This window comes from Coenobita brevimanus, chromosome 68 (assembly GCF_032717465.1).
Source record: "Coenobita brevimanus isolate Jiangsu-jjx chromosome 68, ASM3271746v2, whole genome shotgun sequence".
Taxonomy (NCBI): Eukaryota; Metazoa; Arthropoda; class Malacostraca; order Decapoda; family Coenobitidae; genus Coenobita; species Coenobita brevimanus.
In genome coordinates, this window is record NC_137021.1 from 34,643,120 (window position 1) to 34,658,346 (window position 15,227).

Sequence of the window (15,227 nt, forward strand, 5' to 3'; positions counted from 1 at the left end):
TTACACCTCTCACATCCAATCCATTTATATTTTTTCAGCAATCGTTCTTCATCCATTCTCTCCTTATGCCCAAATAATATTTTTTTTTATAATAATAAGAATAATAATTGTGGTAGGTGGGGGCACTCACCATCCACTCACTCAATGTAGTGCTGCTCTCGGGTGTCTACCCTGTCCTCTCCTCCATCCTTCTTTCCTTCCATCTTCTATCTTTCTTTCCTTCATTCTTTCCTCGTCCTTCTGCCTACGGGTGACTTTACACTCCCTCTTCTGCTTTCATTCCTTCATTCTTTCCTCTCCCTTCTGCCTGTGGGTGACTCTACGCTGAGTGACAAGCCAAATGGTTTCCTGTACACCATGAAACCATTTACTACGCTGGGTGGTAACCATATAACCAAATTTTGGCGCCTGGTGGTTTAGTGGGTAATTATTGTGCTCCAATCGGATTGAGCCGGTGAAGGTTTATATCCAAGGGATGGTTGGGGTTTATTGCTCACGTAATGCCACTCAGGGATGAGAGAGGCTGGTCACTCTCATCTTAAATGTCAGGACCAACTGCCTAGCCCCGGGCTCCTACGCTCCTCATGAGGCAACGTAGGAATGGATGATGGATGGATGGATGGATAATAATAATAATAAAAATAATAATAATAATAATAATAATAATAATAATAATAAACATTTCTTCTTCTTCTTCTTCTCCTCCTCCTCCTCCTCCTCATTATTATTATTATTATTATTATTATTATTATTATTAATTATTATTATTATTATTATTATTATTATTATTATTATTATTATTATTATTGTTATTATTATTATTATTATTATTATTATTATTATTATACCACGTTGAGTACACCGCTTCCCGTCCGATCAGCGAAGTTAAGCAACGTTGGGTCTGGTTAGTACTTGGATGGGTGACCGCCTGGGAACACCAGATGCTGTTGGCATCCCTACGTGTCAAGTGGGGTTGGTGGAGGATTAGTGCCCCTCCCTGTAAAACAATTAACTCTAAGCCCTTGGCCACCCCGTCTGGGATACATGGCGTCTGGCAATGAATGAATGAATTATTATTTTTATTATTATTATTATTATTATCATTATTATTATTATTATTATTATTATTATTTTTATTTTTACTGTTATTGTTATTAAAGGTGGTAGGTGGTGGCGACGATCATCCACTCACTTGATGTAGTGCTGCCTACTTATTTCTTAGCCTTTATCATTCTTTTTCTGTGCCTGTCCTCCTCTCTTCCTATTCTCCCATCTTTCCTGTCACTTCTTACTGCTTTTCTTTCCTTTACAGGTGGCTTTACATTGAGTGACAAGCCAAATGATTTCCTGTAAGCCAAGAAACCATTTACAACGCTAGGTGGTAACCATATAACCAAACCATACGTGCTCCCTACTTGTCAACAAGTGGGTTGGTGGAGGGTTAGTGCCCCTTCCCGTAAAATAAATGACTCAAAGTCAAATGGCCACCCCTTACGGGATTATGGCGTCTGGCAGTAGATAGATAGATAGATTATTGTTAATTTTATTATTATTGTCGTTAATAATAATAATAATAATAATAATAATAATAATAATAATAATAATGATAATAATAATAATAATAATAATAATAATATTATTATTATTATTATTATTATTATTATTTTTATTATTATTATTTATCACCATTATCATCATTATCATCTAATCGAATTACTTAACAAATACGGCTTATTATCGTTTCCGTGTATTATTCACTGAAAATAAAAGCTTCTGTGCAGACACTAATCCTTCAACTGGCAAGGATTTCTAAGGTTAATAAATATTGTATAAGTACGCATAACACCTTCTCCGAGTCGGACAAAACATTATAAAAAAAAAAATTACGGTTTTGAGTGACAGATTTCTTGGAGTTGAAGGAAAAACCAGTCTATTCTTTGCCGCAATAACACACGAAGATGGCAAAAACACAGCCTGGGGGTAAAAATGAGAGACTTCAGAGTACGCTTATCCTCGCTTGATGTAGTGATGCCTACAGGTGAATATGCACTGAATTACCGGCCAATTACTGCTGTGGGTGGTAACTATACAACTAAGTGGACACCGGCTAGTGAAGTAAGTTTAGTAGCCTATGCCCTATTTTACATATGCCACTGGTCAGGCAGTAAATGATTGGATGATAGCTAGCTAGCAAGATAGATTAAGAAATACATAGTTATGTAGGCAGGCAAGCAAACAGAGAGAGAGAGAGAGAGAGAGAGAGAGAGAGAGAGAGAGAGAGAGAGAGAGAGAGAGAGAGAGAAACAGACAGACAGACAGACAGACTGATAGAAGTCGATTTCCCAAGGCTAAAAGAAAAACAGACTGACCATAGCTTTGATATGATTAAGGTCAGGCAAGAGACAGCCACGGGAGAAAAGAATTGATCGTATACAGAAAATATTTGTCATTCATGTTCTTAGTAGTTAGGGATACTTATGAAACATGTTGTGATTAGCTCAAAGCAATTCGTTTGTCTACCTACTGTATCTCTTATTATTGTTATTATTATTATCGTTATTATTATTATTATTATTATTATTCTCTGGTAGGTTGGGGCGCTCATCATCCACTCACTCGATGTAGTACTGCTCTCGGGTGTCTGACCTTTACTCTCCTCCATCCTTCCTTCCTTCCATCCTCTTGTCTTTCTTTTCTTCATTCTTTACTCGTCTTTCTGCCTACACTCGCTCTTCTGTCTTTCTTTACTTCATTCTTTCCTCTTCCTTCTGCCTGTGGCCGACTCTACACTGAGTGACAAGCCAAATGGTTTCCTGTACACTAGGAAACCATTTACTACGCTGGGTGGTAACCATATAACCAAATTTTGGTGCCTGGTTGTTTAGTGGGTAATTACGGTGCTCCAGTCGGATTGAGCCGGTGAAGGTTTATATCCATGGGATGGGCTTATTGCTCACGTAATGCCACTTAGAGATGAGTGAGGCTGGTCACTTTCATCTGAAATGTCATAACTAACTTGCCTAGCTCCGGGTTCCTATACTTCTTATGCGACAACGTAGGATTAGATGATGAATGAATGAATGAAATTTATTATTATTATTATTATTATTATTATTAACTACAACATCAACAACAACAAGAACAACAACGACAGCAAGCATTACTACTATTACTACTATTAATATACAACATCGTGTTTGGGACAGTAAGAGAGATGGGTTTCGAAATGGTAAATTTCCTTGACCCACAGTGTTGAGAGAGAGAGAGAGAGAGAGAGAGAGAGAAAGGTTATCGTGTGATTTGTGGCCTCGTGGTTGTGGTGGTGAAGGCTAAACTATGCTTCTAGACGCAAGACGAAAACAAAGAGGGAGGGAGATGGAGGAAGGGACGTGACTTGAAAGAGGGAGGATGGGGAGGGAGGGCAACAATGATACCAACACAATTCACGATTCTCTGTCAGCTGGGTGGAGCGATACTTTTGTCCACGATAGTACCGTAACGAGTATATGGATTGTGAATTAAAATGATAAACGGTTGCATGTGTAGGGACTAGCTAGACTATCGTAGGCCAGCACATAAAAGCCCGGGTCCACACCATGAGGGCGGGAGTTCTCATTACTATAACCCAGAGAAGTTTCTACTCGTATCGAACAACGTCCAGTTGGACCACTCACATGCGTGATGGAAGCAAAACTCCCACTCCCAAAGACTCTCGCTGGAAAGCATTAATTTCGGTGTGAAGACAGTGTAAGGGTCAGTAGCCATCCCTTTCTTGTTACATGACATCTTTTCATGATATGGTTTGTATCTCCAGATGGTTTTATTCAGCTTCAGAGATCTGCTTTTCCTAGCATCAAGTGAGACATTGTAATTTTGTCCCAATTCAGTGATCTGAGATAAGTCTAGATTTATGGAGACCGGTGTAATGAGTTGGGAGCTAGAGATATCAAACTTTGTGAATGGGAGTTTAAATGTTAAGGAACTATGAAGCGTCGAGTCATCTGCACCTCAGTGAATGGGATTATGGTTGATAGACAACAGATCATCAATATGAATTACGTACTGCACAGGGTTGGAGCCAGAATTAATCGTTGTGCCATGCCGGCATTAACCAGGTGGAAAGCGGATTGTACATCGTCTACTTTTACCCTTCTGTTGCTAAGGTATGAGGAATTCAATGGAGCACAAGCTTACAGGCCATAGTAAGGACGTTTGGATAGCAGGGAACAGTGCTACACTTTTCAAAAGTTTAGAAAAATCAAGGGCTACTGCATGGGTTTTTGCATGTTGGTCAATTGACAGATGGATGGTATGAGTCACGAGATTGAGTATATCAACAGTGGATCTTTCGTGGTGAAAACCATACTGTGCATCACTAATTAAGTTGTTGGATTCAACATGATTAACAATATGCTTATTGATTACACTCTCAAATTCTTTACCAAGACAATATGTGACAGATATTCGTCTGTGCTCAGAGGGATGACAGGAATGTCTTTTCTCCAGAAATAGGTGGATATTGGCTTCTTTCTACGATTTAGAGAATGAAAAACAACATATGCATATTCTGAATAATTAAGCTAGAACAGGACCAAGTTTTGGGGAACACTTTTAAAAAAACATCTGGAGGAACTCCATCTGGATCTCGAGCCTTGTTGGTTGGTAAATTATCTAGGATGGATTTTACATATCCAGTCTGTATCTTTAGTGAAGCAGTTCCAGATGTCAATTTCTAGAACAAGGAGCGTTCTGACTGACTTCCTTTAAGGAAGAATTTCTGGTAAACACACTGGTAGGGTGTTCACTTTTCCACGACAGTCACTGATAGTATTTTCGTCTAATAATTTTAGTGGGTGAATGTGAGTTGAGTTATTAGTTATTACTGAAAGTAAAGAGAGTTTACCAGAATATTCTATTGTCATTAGGACTGTATAAACACATTCACTAGATGACATATTCTCTTTCTTTTTCTTTTGTTAACCCTTTGACTCTGATTATTTATTTTTCATTGTACTATTACTACTTCCAGACAATTTTATACATTTTGAGATGGAGCCAGTGGAGACTATTTCCGACGTGTCCATTCCCTAAAGTTCAATTTAATTCCTAGGAAGTAGCAAGAACACAACAAAAGACATCGTCAAAGTGAAGGATTAATTGATAAGACCTGTAATATATATAGCATACAAAATTTAACCCCTTGCGGTGTGGAAAAAAATGACAAACGGGATAGATTTGATTTAATTCCATGTTTTCAGTGGCATGCAAGATATCGTAACCTCGTCGTAAGAGGGTTATTTTGCATATTGTACACTAATGTCCTCTTGTATGAAATTTGCATGTTTGTAAAGCAACATAGTTTACATTGGCACCATGCAAGAGAATACTAGGATGTTGTGGCATATATTACACCACAAAGTAATTGTACCTCGCATTTCACTTACATACTTGGTTTCCTTCCCTCGTGGCTTTTCCGCATTTCACCTACACACGTGGTTTCCTTCCCTCGTGGCTTTTTCACATTTCACCTACACACGTGGTTTCCTTCCCTCGTGGCTTTTCCCCACCTTGTTCTCGTACTTATCATCACTACTAGTGCCACTACCAATATCACTCCTCCTCATCAGTACTGGTGTCGCTACCAATAATATTCGATTTCTCATCCCTCCTCATCTGTACTAGTGCCACTTCCAATAATATTCAATTTCTCTTCCCTCCTGACCTGTACCAGTGCCGCTACCAATAATATTCAATTTCTCTTCCCTTCTCACCTGTAGTGGTGCCTAAACTAACCAAGTTTGCCTATTCAGGTGACCTCGCCATATCGGTGCTCCACCTACCTCATTAAGGGGCTAAAAACTAAGCGGGCGACCTAGCTCGCTCTCCTTTTCTCTCTCAACTTCACCCGGCTGACTACCTGCCTTGCTCTCCGTCTCTCCTGGTAAATCCGGCCATGTGGTACGACTTTACATACACGTAAACACATCAGCTCAGCACTCCTGCTCCGCACTAAATTCATTGACCATATTTTAGTCTGTAACTATTTATCCATTTAATTGATCTACACATGCTGCAAATGTAATTGCCTTGTACTACTTTGAAGTCATGCAGTAACTCTGTATTGTTCCAGGTCAATTATCAGCGCCATGTCTATTTCTTCCCAGCACATTTGTGTTTATCTATCCCTACCATTTGCCTTGGTGTAGCCCCTAGTAAAATATCCCCATAACTAAAGACACTACAGCGGTGACTTCCCGGAGTCTACCCCTTCCTACATTCACGTACGTTTTTAACACGTGGTTTACACAAGTTGATGCCGCGTGGCCTTAAGATACCGATCATGACAACAAATTCAGAGCAATTATCTGCACTCTCCCAACTCAAGTTGCTGCCCTTGTGCAGGATGTACTCCTGACACCACCTACAGAACACAAATACAAAACCCTGAAGGAGTGTCTGCTGCGGGCCCTGAGCAAATCAAAGCAAGCAGTGTTAATGGATCTAGATGCAATTCGCTTCCAACAGCAACGCCCCTCGGCCCTCCTTGCCCACATTAAAACCACTCTCACGGCAGCTGGGGCCACCTTATCAGATGACCTCCTTCGACACCGACTCCTCCAGCTCATGCCACCAGACTTCCGACTCCACCTAGCTTCCCTGGGCCCTGGCACGTCCCTTGCTGATTTCAACGAGAGGGCAGACACTCTTTACGAAACTCAACAGCATTATGTTAACCATCCAGTAAGTGCTCAAATCTCATTTCCCCCTGTAATAGCCTCCAGTGCTACCCCTAGTGAAACAGTGGTGTCAGTGAACAGTGTTGCGAACAAAAACGGTTCCATGTCAGAGCTGTGTACCTTATTAGCAAATTTAACAAATACAAAACACATGCTGGAAAGTTAAATAAGTGGCTTCACCACTCACACCCTCAGTGTTGCAAATCATTCACCAGGCCCTTAATGTTCCAACAGTGCTTCCTCAGTGAACTGTGGTCGTAATGCTAATCCTTAAACAGCAAGGGACGATTTTGTGTTGTGTACCTATCACAAGCACTTTGGCATGGAAGCCAGATGATGTGCACCACCCTGCATATTCACGAGAAATGCATATGGTGGGAAACAGTCCCAGTAGTGTCTCCTGCCACACACACCAAACGCTCCCTCAGTATCAGCACACCCAAAGCCATGACACGTTCCACTGGCTCCAGGGAACTACTATGGGTTAAAGACGCCATCTCTGGCACAAAATACCTTATTGACACTGGAGCCGCATTCAGTATAGTCCCTTCTACCTCTGACCACAAAATGGCTCAGCAGCCCTCATTTGATCTGATAGGACCAAACGGCACCCCTATAGCCACATACGGCACGGAATCCCGTCACGTGACACTCGCCCAATCAGTGTCATTTACTTGGCCGTTCCTCGTCGCAGACGTTAATCAACCCATTACTGGCGTCGACTTCTTGGAGGCACATGACTTGCTAGTGGACTCCAGAGGACAGAATCTATGTCACAGAACCTCAAACTCGTCCATCAAAGTAACCGGGTGTGCTGGTAATCCTGCACTCATTACATATCTTCACCAGGAGTCCTCATACGATTCCATACTACGCCAGTTTCCCCTCTTGACCTCTCTGACGCCCAGCAACCGCCATACAGACCATGAAGTAGAGCACTGCATAATCACTTCTGGACCACCCTGTTTCGCCCGTCCCAGACGTCTTCCCTCAGAACGTCATCAGGCAGTGGAAAAGGAGTTTCAGGTGATGTTCAACGAGGGCACCATTCGGCTGTCATCAAGCTGCTGGGCATCCCCTCTACACATGGTTCCGAAGGCACAGCAGGGTGAGTGGAGAGCATGTGGGGACTACAGAGCACTATATGCGATGACAGTTCCCAATAGATACCCCATTCCCCACATCAGGATTTCCACCGCCAACTGCACGGCTGTCGTGTATTTTCCAAGATCGATTTAGTCAGGGCGTTCCACCAAATCTCTGTGGAAGAAGGGCCCCAAAAGTGCTCATAGTCTTCGCTGTCACGAACCCACTCTGCGGATGCCGAAGAGAAAAGTTCTTGCCTTCAAGTCACTTCAAAGCTTTTCTCCTTCAGCGCCTCTTCAGGTTCTGAATCACAGAATTCTTCTTTGAGAAGCCGGTCCATTTGTCGAAAAAGTCCAAGTCAATCAGCTCCTATGAAACGTACCAGAGATGCCGCTTTCAACCTACATGAGCTGTCTCGGCAAGGCTTCGCTCAGGCAGGCCACTCTGGAGATGGCACATGAAGTAACAGTCATTTTGGGATCATATCTGGCAATCATCATTTCGTTCCAGTACTTGGCAAAGCTAAGTGCAACAAACATCCCGATACTGCACATTGCATGCCTTTCCTGAACAGTTAGCTTATGCTGAGCCCTGAACAGGTATAAAGTATATTCTACTTCCCATGACGAAGAGAGGGAATTAATCTTTGACGAATCGACTGTCTGAGCCATGGCATCCTTGTCTCTATCAGATTTTCTCGTTCACTTCTGCTCTGTCTCCATTTGCATGTACTTCACCTCACTGGATTTCTGAAGCAGCTGGTCGACTCCTGCCACTGTTAACTACATACAATCTTCCTGTTGACTGATTAGGAAAGCCTGGTCTTCCTCGTTTGTGATCGGCATCTGAGTATCTCACATGGAGATGTCAACCATTTCTTCCAGGTCTCCAAAAAAAGATGTCATTTTTCATTCCCTCTCCCAGGATGGAGTCCGGCGAGGTATTGTTTTTGTCTTTTTTTTTTTCTCTCATTTTTGCTTTTTGTTTCTTTGTTTCTTGGCAACATTGAAGAAAATTAGCAGAATGATATTACAAGAAACTTTCAGGATATGTGGGCACTGGTCCCAAAAGGAAACGGTTAAATTCTTTGAGTAATTGAGTGACCATGAAAGGTCAAAATCAAGGTCACGGATTTTCATAGGGCTATAACTTGAAACCGGTTGAAGATAGACATATTTACGATTATCATCATACAGGAACTCCCATATGGACTTTCATTTGGCCCTAAGGTCTTTGACCTTGAATGACCATGAAAGGTCAAGCTGAAGGTCACGGATAATCAGGGGTCTATAACTCGAAATTAGTTGGCGATAGACATATTTACTATTATCGACTTTCAAACTCATTATGGCATGTTTTACAAATAATTGGTATTGACAGATAAGTTCCATTTCATTTGCAACATTGCCTTCGACTTGAGTTGTTTACTGACACTAAATGGGAGTACGGATTCAGTATTTAATAGCAATACAGTTACTGCTGTCAGGAGAGGATTGTTGTGCCAGGCATCATTTGTTCTTCAGGTTTTCATATTGCACACATACTGTAGTCCCACAAACTTCTTCTTGCAGCAGCAGACGGTTCAAGTCAGAACAGTGGTTGAACCTCAGAAATAAACAACAGTGTCAATCACTGCAGACGGAATGTCAGACTTGGTTTAATCAGAATTATGTGATGAAAAATGAAATGCCTGAGCACCTGACCATTAGATGGTAGTTGACAACCAGCGATTGTCCCTTCAGGATGACTGATGAACCAAGCAGAAGAAATTCTACACATAGCAGATGTAACCATATCATCTGCAAACACACTCTCAACTTGATATAGATGAAAGTATGCAAAGTAATCTGTACAAAACACTACTTACACACACACACACACACACACACACACACACACACACACATTTTTTCACTAGTGGGCAGTGTAATATAAACAACTGCACAATGCACAACCAGCCGACTGCATGGCGAGGCCGCCTGCAGCTATTTATAGACTCATAGCCAACCTCTCTAGAACATTCCATAATTATCTTGAACTGTCTAAACTCTTCTAGATGATTTCAGAATTTCAAGAACTGTTGCTAACCAACTCGACCCTTCTAAAACTTTCAACAATCTCCATTTCTCATGAACAATGGATACCCTCTTAAAGAATCGTGTTTAGAGCAACCAATAAATGTTGTCAGATCGGCCTCATTTTATCTATCTATCTATCTATATATATATATATATATATCTTAAATGTCAGGACCAACTGCCTAGCCCCGGGCTCCTACGCTCCTCATGGTAGGATTAGATGATGGATGGATATATATATATATATATATATATATATATATATATATATATATATATATATATATATATGTATATTGTTATGAAGGGATATTTGCCAGCTAGGTAGTCTCGTACCTATGAGACGTTTCTCGTACCGCAAGTTCCGGTACGAGTCATCAGAGTTGTCAGTTTGCCTGCTGTTTGTGAGCGTAGTTGTTTCGTAAGTTATGCATTAATTATTATGCACTTTTTCTCAGGCATGTTTTATTTAAGTGAATGCTTGTTAAATTATGGAGTTTAAGTTCGAATGGTTAATGATTTTAGAGTGTTATGTGTGTGAGGCAACTCTAGCATATTTTGGTTGTCTCTGAATTGGCAACTATTGCCCGTCGAGAGTATACTCGTAAAGTGTAGACGTTTCTCGAACAATGCAAGTTTATATAAGGATGGGGAAGAGATTAGTTAGTTAGTCAGTTGGTTTGGAGTTTAGTCGAGTTTCAGGTCAGTTTGTGTGAAGTGCAGTCAGTTTTGGTATAGTGCAGTGTCACTGCAGTGTCAGTGAAGATTTTATGCTTTCGGTATTTGTAAAAACAGTTGCAAACAGTGACGTGTTACTGAAGTTTGTATACCAGTGGAACTTGAGAAAACAGTAGTGTCAAGCATTAACCCGTCACGTCCCGAGGTTTTCCGCACCTCCGATATCCCCCAGTCCCGAGGTATTTTTGAAAAAATTTTTTTTGGCTAAAACCTTCGCTTTTGGTGAGAAACATCGAAAATTCATAGAGAAATCACTCACCTGAGGTTTAAAATACTCAATCCAGGTAGGAGTTCCTCCTTACCTGACTGGGCGTTCTAACATGCTGGCACCAAAGAAAACGAGTTCTATGGGAGGGTAACTATTTTATCTACTCATAAACGGTATTTTTTTATTTACTTGGTACGAATTTATATGTGGTATGAGAGTATATTGGTTTGCAAGCAGTAATAAAGGCATTATAAGCATTGTTTCATTCACTAACTAATCACCATACCTGACCTTTTTTTGCCACATTACCTGATCATTATTTCTGACTGTTTCTTCTTCTAATGCTATATAAACATTGTCCTCCACATTGTCATCGATTGGGGAATCACTCTGGCCCTGAATATCTTTACTGGCCAGGTCACACTGGTAACAGGTGAATTGCTGAGACAATGGCATGAGGGGGGGAGGGGGGAGGTTATGCGGTGTAAGGCATTGTCCCTGCTTGGAATCTTGTAGAGGAATAGAGGAAGGTGTCCTGTGTATACATACGAAAAATCACGCGCGAAAATTGAAAATTGTGCAAATTAGGGACCTTGCAATTGCACGACGTACCGGTACGTCGCCGGGACTGGCAAATGCAAATCATTGCAACGTACCCATACGTCGATGGGACGGGGCGGGTTAAGTGTAATTACTGTCAGTGAAAATTATTTTCGGTAATTGTGTAATAAGTATTGGCAAGCATTAAGTGTGCTAACAGTGAAGTGTCGTCAAGCATTAAGTGTAATTGCAATCAGTAAATTGTGTATAGTTCCAGTGCTTGTGAGAACAGTGATGAGAAGTTGGAAATCATTAAGTGGAATTATTTGGAAAATAAAAATAGTGAACTTTAAGGAGCCAATGTTTATTTTCGCCTCAGCTGATCTTGTGTACTGTACACCTAAGGCTGACCATAGTAAGAACAACTCACTGGGCAACGTCCTTCCTGTACTGTACTACTGCTGTTGGAGCCTGTGGCAGTGTGGGGACTGGGACGTAACACTGGTGTCAGGAGTGGGATTATTATTTCAGGGTTGCAGTGAGTCTAACCTTCAACATGGAAGCGGAAGGTGTGAAGACAAGATCTCAAGCTGTGCAGGAGGAGGGAGTTTCCCTGGCGACAATCGTGAAGCTATTGAAGGCACAGAGTGAACTAATATAGGCACAAGGTGAACTACAGAAGGCAAATAGTGAACAACTAGTGGCACAACGTAAAGGGATAAAACAACTAATACAGGCACCTACTAAAGAACTCAAAGAACAATTTCAGGCACAAAGTGTACAACTGAAGCCACAGAGTGAACAAGTAGAGGCACAATGAAGAACAAAAACAGCGATATGAACACCTTGATGAAGCATCGGAGGAGCAACAGAGGGAATTACAACCGAGGATGCAAGGACAGCTAGATGCATTCATGGGGGAAATCAAGGAAGAACAGCAACAGCTTAAGGAGGAAGTAGATGCCAAGCTAGAGCAGCAGAAGTGTGAGCTAAGCAATAATGTGACAGAGTGCAAACAGCATGCAGACGGACAGCTGAAGACAATTAGTGAGGAAATAGTGACAGAGTGCAAACAGCATGTGGACAACCAGCTGAAGATTAGTGAGGGAATAGTGATGGAGTGCAGACAGCTTGTAGATAACCAGTTGAAGCTTGTAGTCGACCATGTGAAAATAAACAGAGAAAATTGAGGCTGTAGAGAAGTATTGGACTGCTGAGCCTCAGGTTAGTGTACAGGGGGCATATGAAGGGAATGGACAGTGTACGGTGAATCTTGACGGATCCCAGGCATCTAAAGGTAGCATTACAGGGCTGAATAATCAGAGTGCAGAAGTTTTAAGTCCTGGCCTTAATTATGATGCCCCAGGTTTTAGGCCCCAAACTAGTGAAGTGCATGGCTATAATGGGGATCCATTTAAAAAGAAACCTCAAGAAAGTGATGGTAGAGTATCTTGGGAAGCATACCGTGCACAGTTTGAGTTACCTGCGGATCAGAATGGTTGGGATGATAAGAGGAAGGCTGCAGAAGACCCATCACTGAAGATATGAAAGAGAACCTTGATGAATAGTGTGTGTGAAGACAGAAGGACACACGACATGGAGCGTAGTGGAAATAGGAATCATAGGAAGAAATGCTGCTGTACTGTAGTGACGGGACCAGCGTCAGACAGAGAAGACCTGGGGAGGATGCAGATGAAGGGTGCAGATTTGCAACCGGTGCTGGAGTGGCTGCAGCAGAGTGCAGTGCGACCATCATGGGGAGGAGTTTCCAGGTTGGGCCCTGTGACCGGGAGCTGCTTGAGTCAGTGCGACCTTCTTTGTTGCAACGTACTACTGAAGCCTCAGCGGGAGATGCCCATTGGCCTCAGCGAGTGTTGGCAACTGGTGGTTCTGAAGAAGATGAGGTCTGAGATCTTGGATGAGTCCCATAACCAGATCACTTGTGAGCACCTGGGAGTGAAGACAATTCTAAGCCAGCTGTGACACAAGTTCTACTGGGCTGGCATGTGTCAGGATGTTGAAGAGTGGTGTTGGACCTGTGATGTGTGCTGTGTAATGAAGAGGACCAAGACCTTCCAGGAGGAGTGGACTGTGTGGAGGAACAAGGACATCATCGGAAGCGGCATAGAAGAAGACCTGATAAGTTGAAAGTTTATTTTGTGTACAGTTGGATGTTGCGTGTGGATTAGGGTTTATGTTTGTGTATACTGTGTAGTTTTGTCGGGACGGCAAAGAACTAGGGAGGGGTTAGTGTTATGAAGGGAGATTTGCCAGCTAGGTATCGTACCTTCGAGACGTTTCTCGTAAGTTCCGGTACGAGTCATCAGAGTTGCCAGTTTGCCTGCTGTTTGTGAGCGTAGTTGTTTCGTAAGTTATGCATTAATTTTTATGCTCTTTTTCTCAGTAATGTTTTATTTAAGTGATTGCTTGTTAAAATATGGAGTTTAAGTTCGAATGGTTAATGACTTCAGAGTGTTATGTGTGTGAGACAACTCTAGCATGTTTTGGTTGTCTCTGAATTGGCAACTGTTGACCGTCGAGAGTATACTCGTAAAGCGTAGACGTTTCTCGAACAATGCAAGTTTATAAAAGGATGGGGAAGAGTGTTATTAGTTAGTCAGTTGGTTTGGAGTTTAGTCGGGTTTCAGGTCAGTTTGTGTGAAGTGCAGTCGGTTTTGGTGTAGTGCAGTGTCACTGCAGTGTCAGTGAAGATTGTATACTTTCGGTACTTGTAAAAACAGTGGCAAACAGTGACGAATTATTGAAGTTTGTATATCACTGGAACTTGAGAAAACAGTGAAGTGTCAAGCACTGAGTGTAATTACTGTCAGTGAAGATTATTTTCGTTACTTGTATAAGTATTGGCAAGCATTAAATGTACTAACAGTGAAGTGCTGTTAAACATTAAGTGTAATTGCAATCAGTAAACTGTGTATAGCTCCAGTGCTTGTGAGAACAGTGAAGAGAAGTTGGAAATCATTAAGTGGAATTACTTGTAAAATACAGACAGTGAACTTTAAGAAGCCAGTGTTTATTTTCGCCTCAGCTGATCTTGTGTACTGTACACCGAAGGCTGACCATAGGAAGAACAACTCACTGGGCAACGTCCATCCTGTGCTGTACTACTGCTGTTAGAGCCTGTGGCAGTGTGGGGATTGGGACGACACAATATATATATATATATATATATATATATATATATATATATATATATATATATATATATATACAGTATATATATATATATATATATATATATATATATATATATATATATATATATATAATAACAGAACGGAGGAAGGAAAAACAAATGAATAAAAAATAATAATCCATACACCAGAGTACTGGTGTCCTCTGTTCATAAAATATCTGTAACATTTAGACTTGAACAGCTGTGGGTTGAAATTTGGAGGGAAACAACTCTGGGGAAATGAGTTCCAGAGAGATGCAGTTCGGGGAATGAAAGAATTCTGATAGGCAGAAGTTCTGCAATATGGATGAGTGACATTCCAGTCATGAGCGCTACCAGATGCCCGTGAAGCACGAGGGAAGGCATGGAGAGGTGGCACCATGGACGCAACTTCGTCTGAGCATTTGCCATAAAAATATGTAAAATAATGCAAGGGGGGCAACATTCCCTTTTACTTGCATGGGAGGTAGTTTATTTTTAATAGCAGGGTTGTTAATAATTCTAACAGCTTTGTTCTGAATTTTGTCTAGTTGTTTTAATGCAACCTCTCCACATCCATTCCACAAGGGTGAGCAATATTCAAGCTGAGAGCACACATGACTTTTATAAATTATAGCTAACTGCTCATCAGTGAAGAAGTTACGGAC

At 41.3% G+C, this 15,227-nt stretch overlaps 1 pseudogene; it reads left to right on the forward strand.

Moving 5' to 3' along the window:
• The first annotated feature begins 834 nt into the window (after positions 1-834).
• On the forward strand, positions 835-953 carry LOC145405960 (5S ribosomal RNA; annotated as a pseudogene).
• The last annotated feature ends 14,274 nt before the right edge of the window (positions 954-15,227 follow it).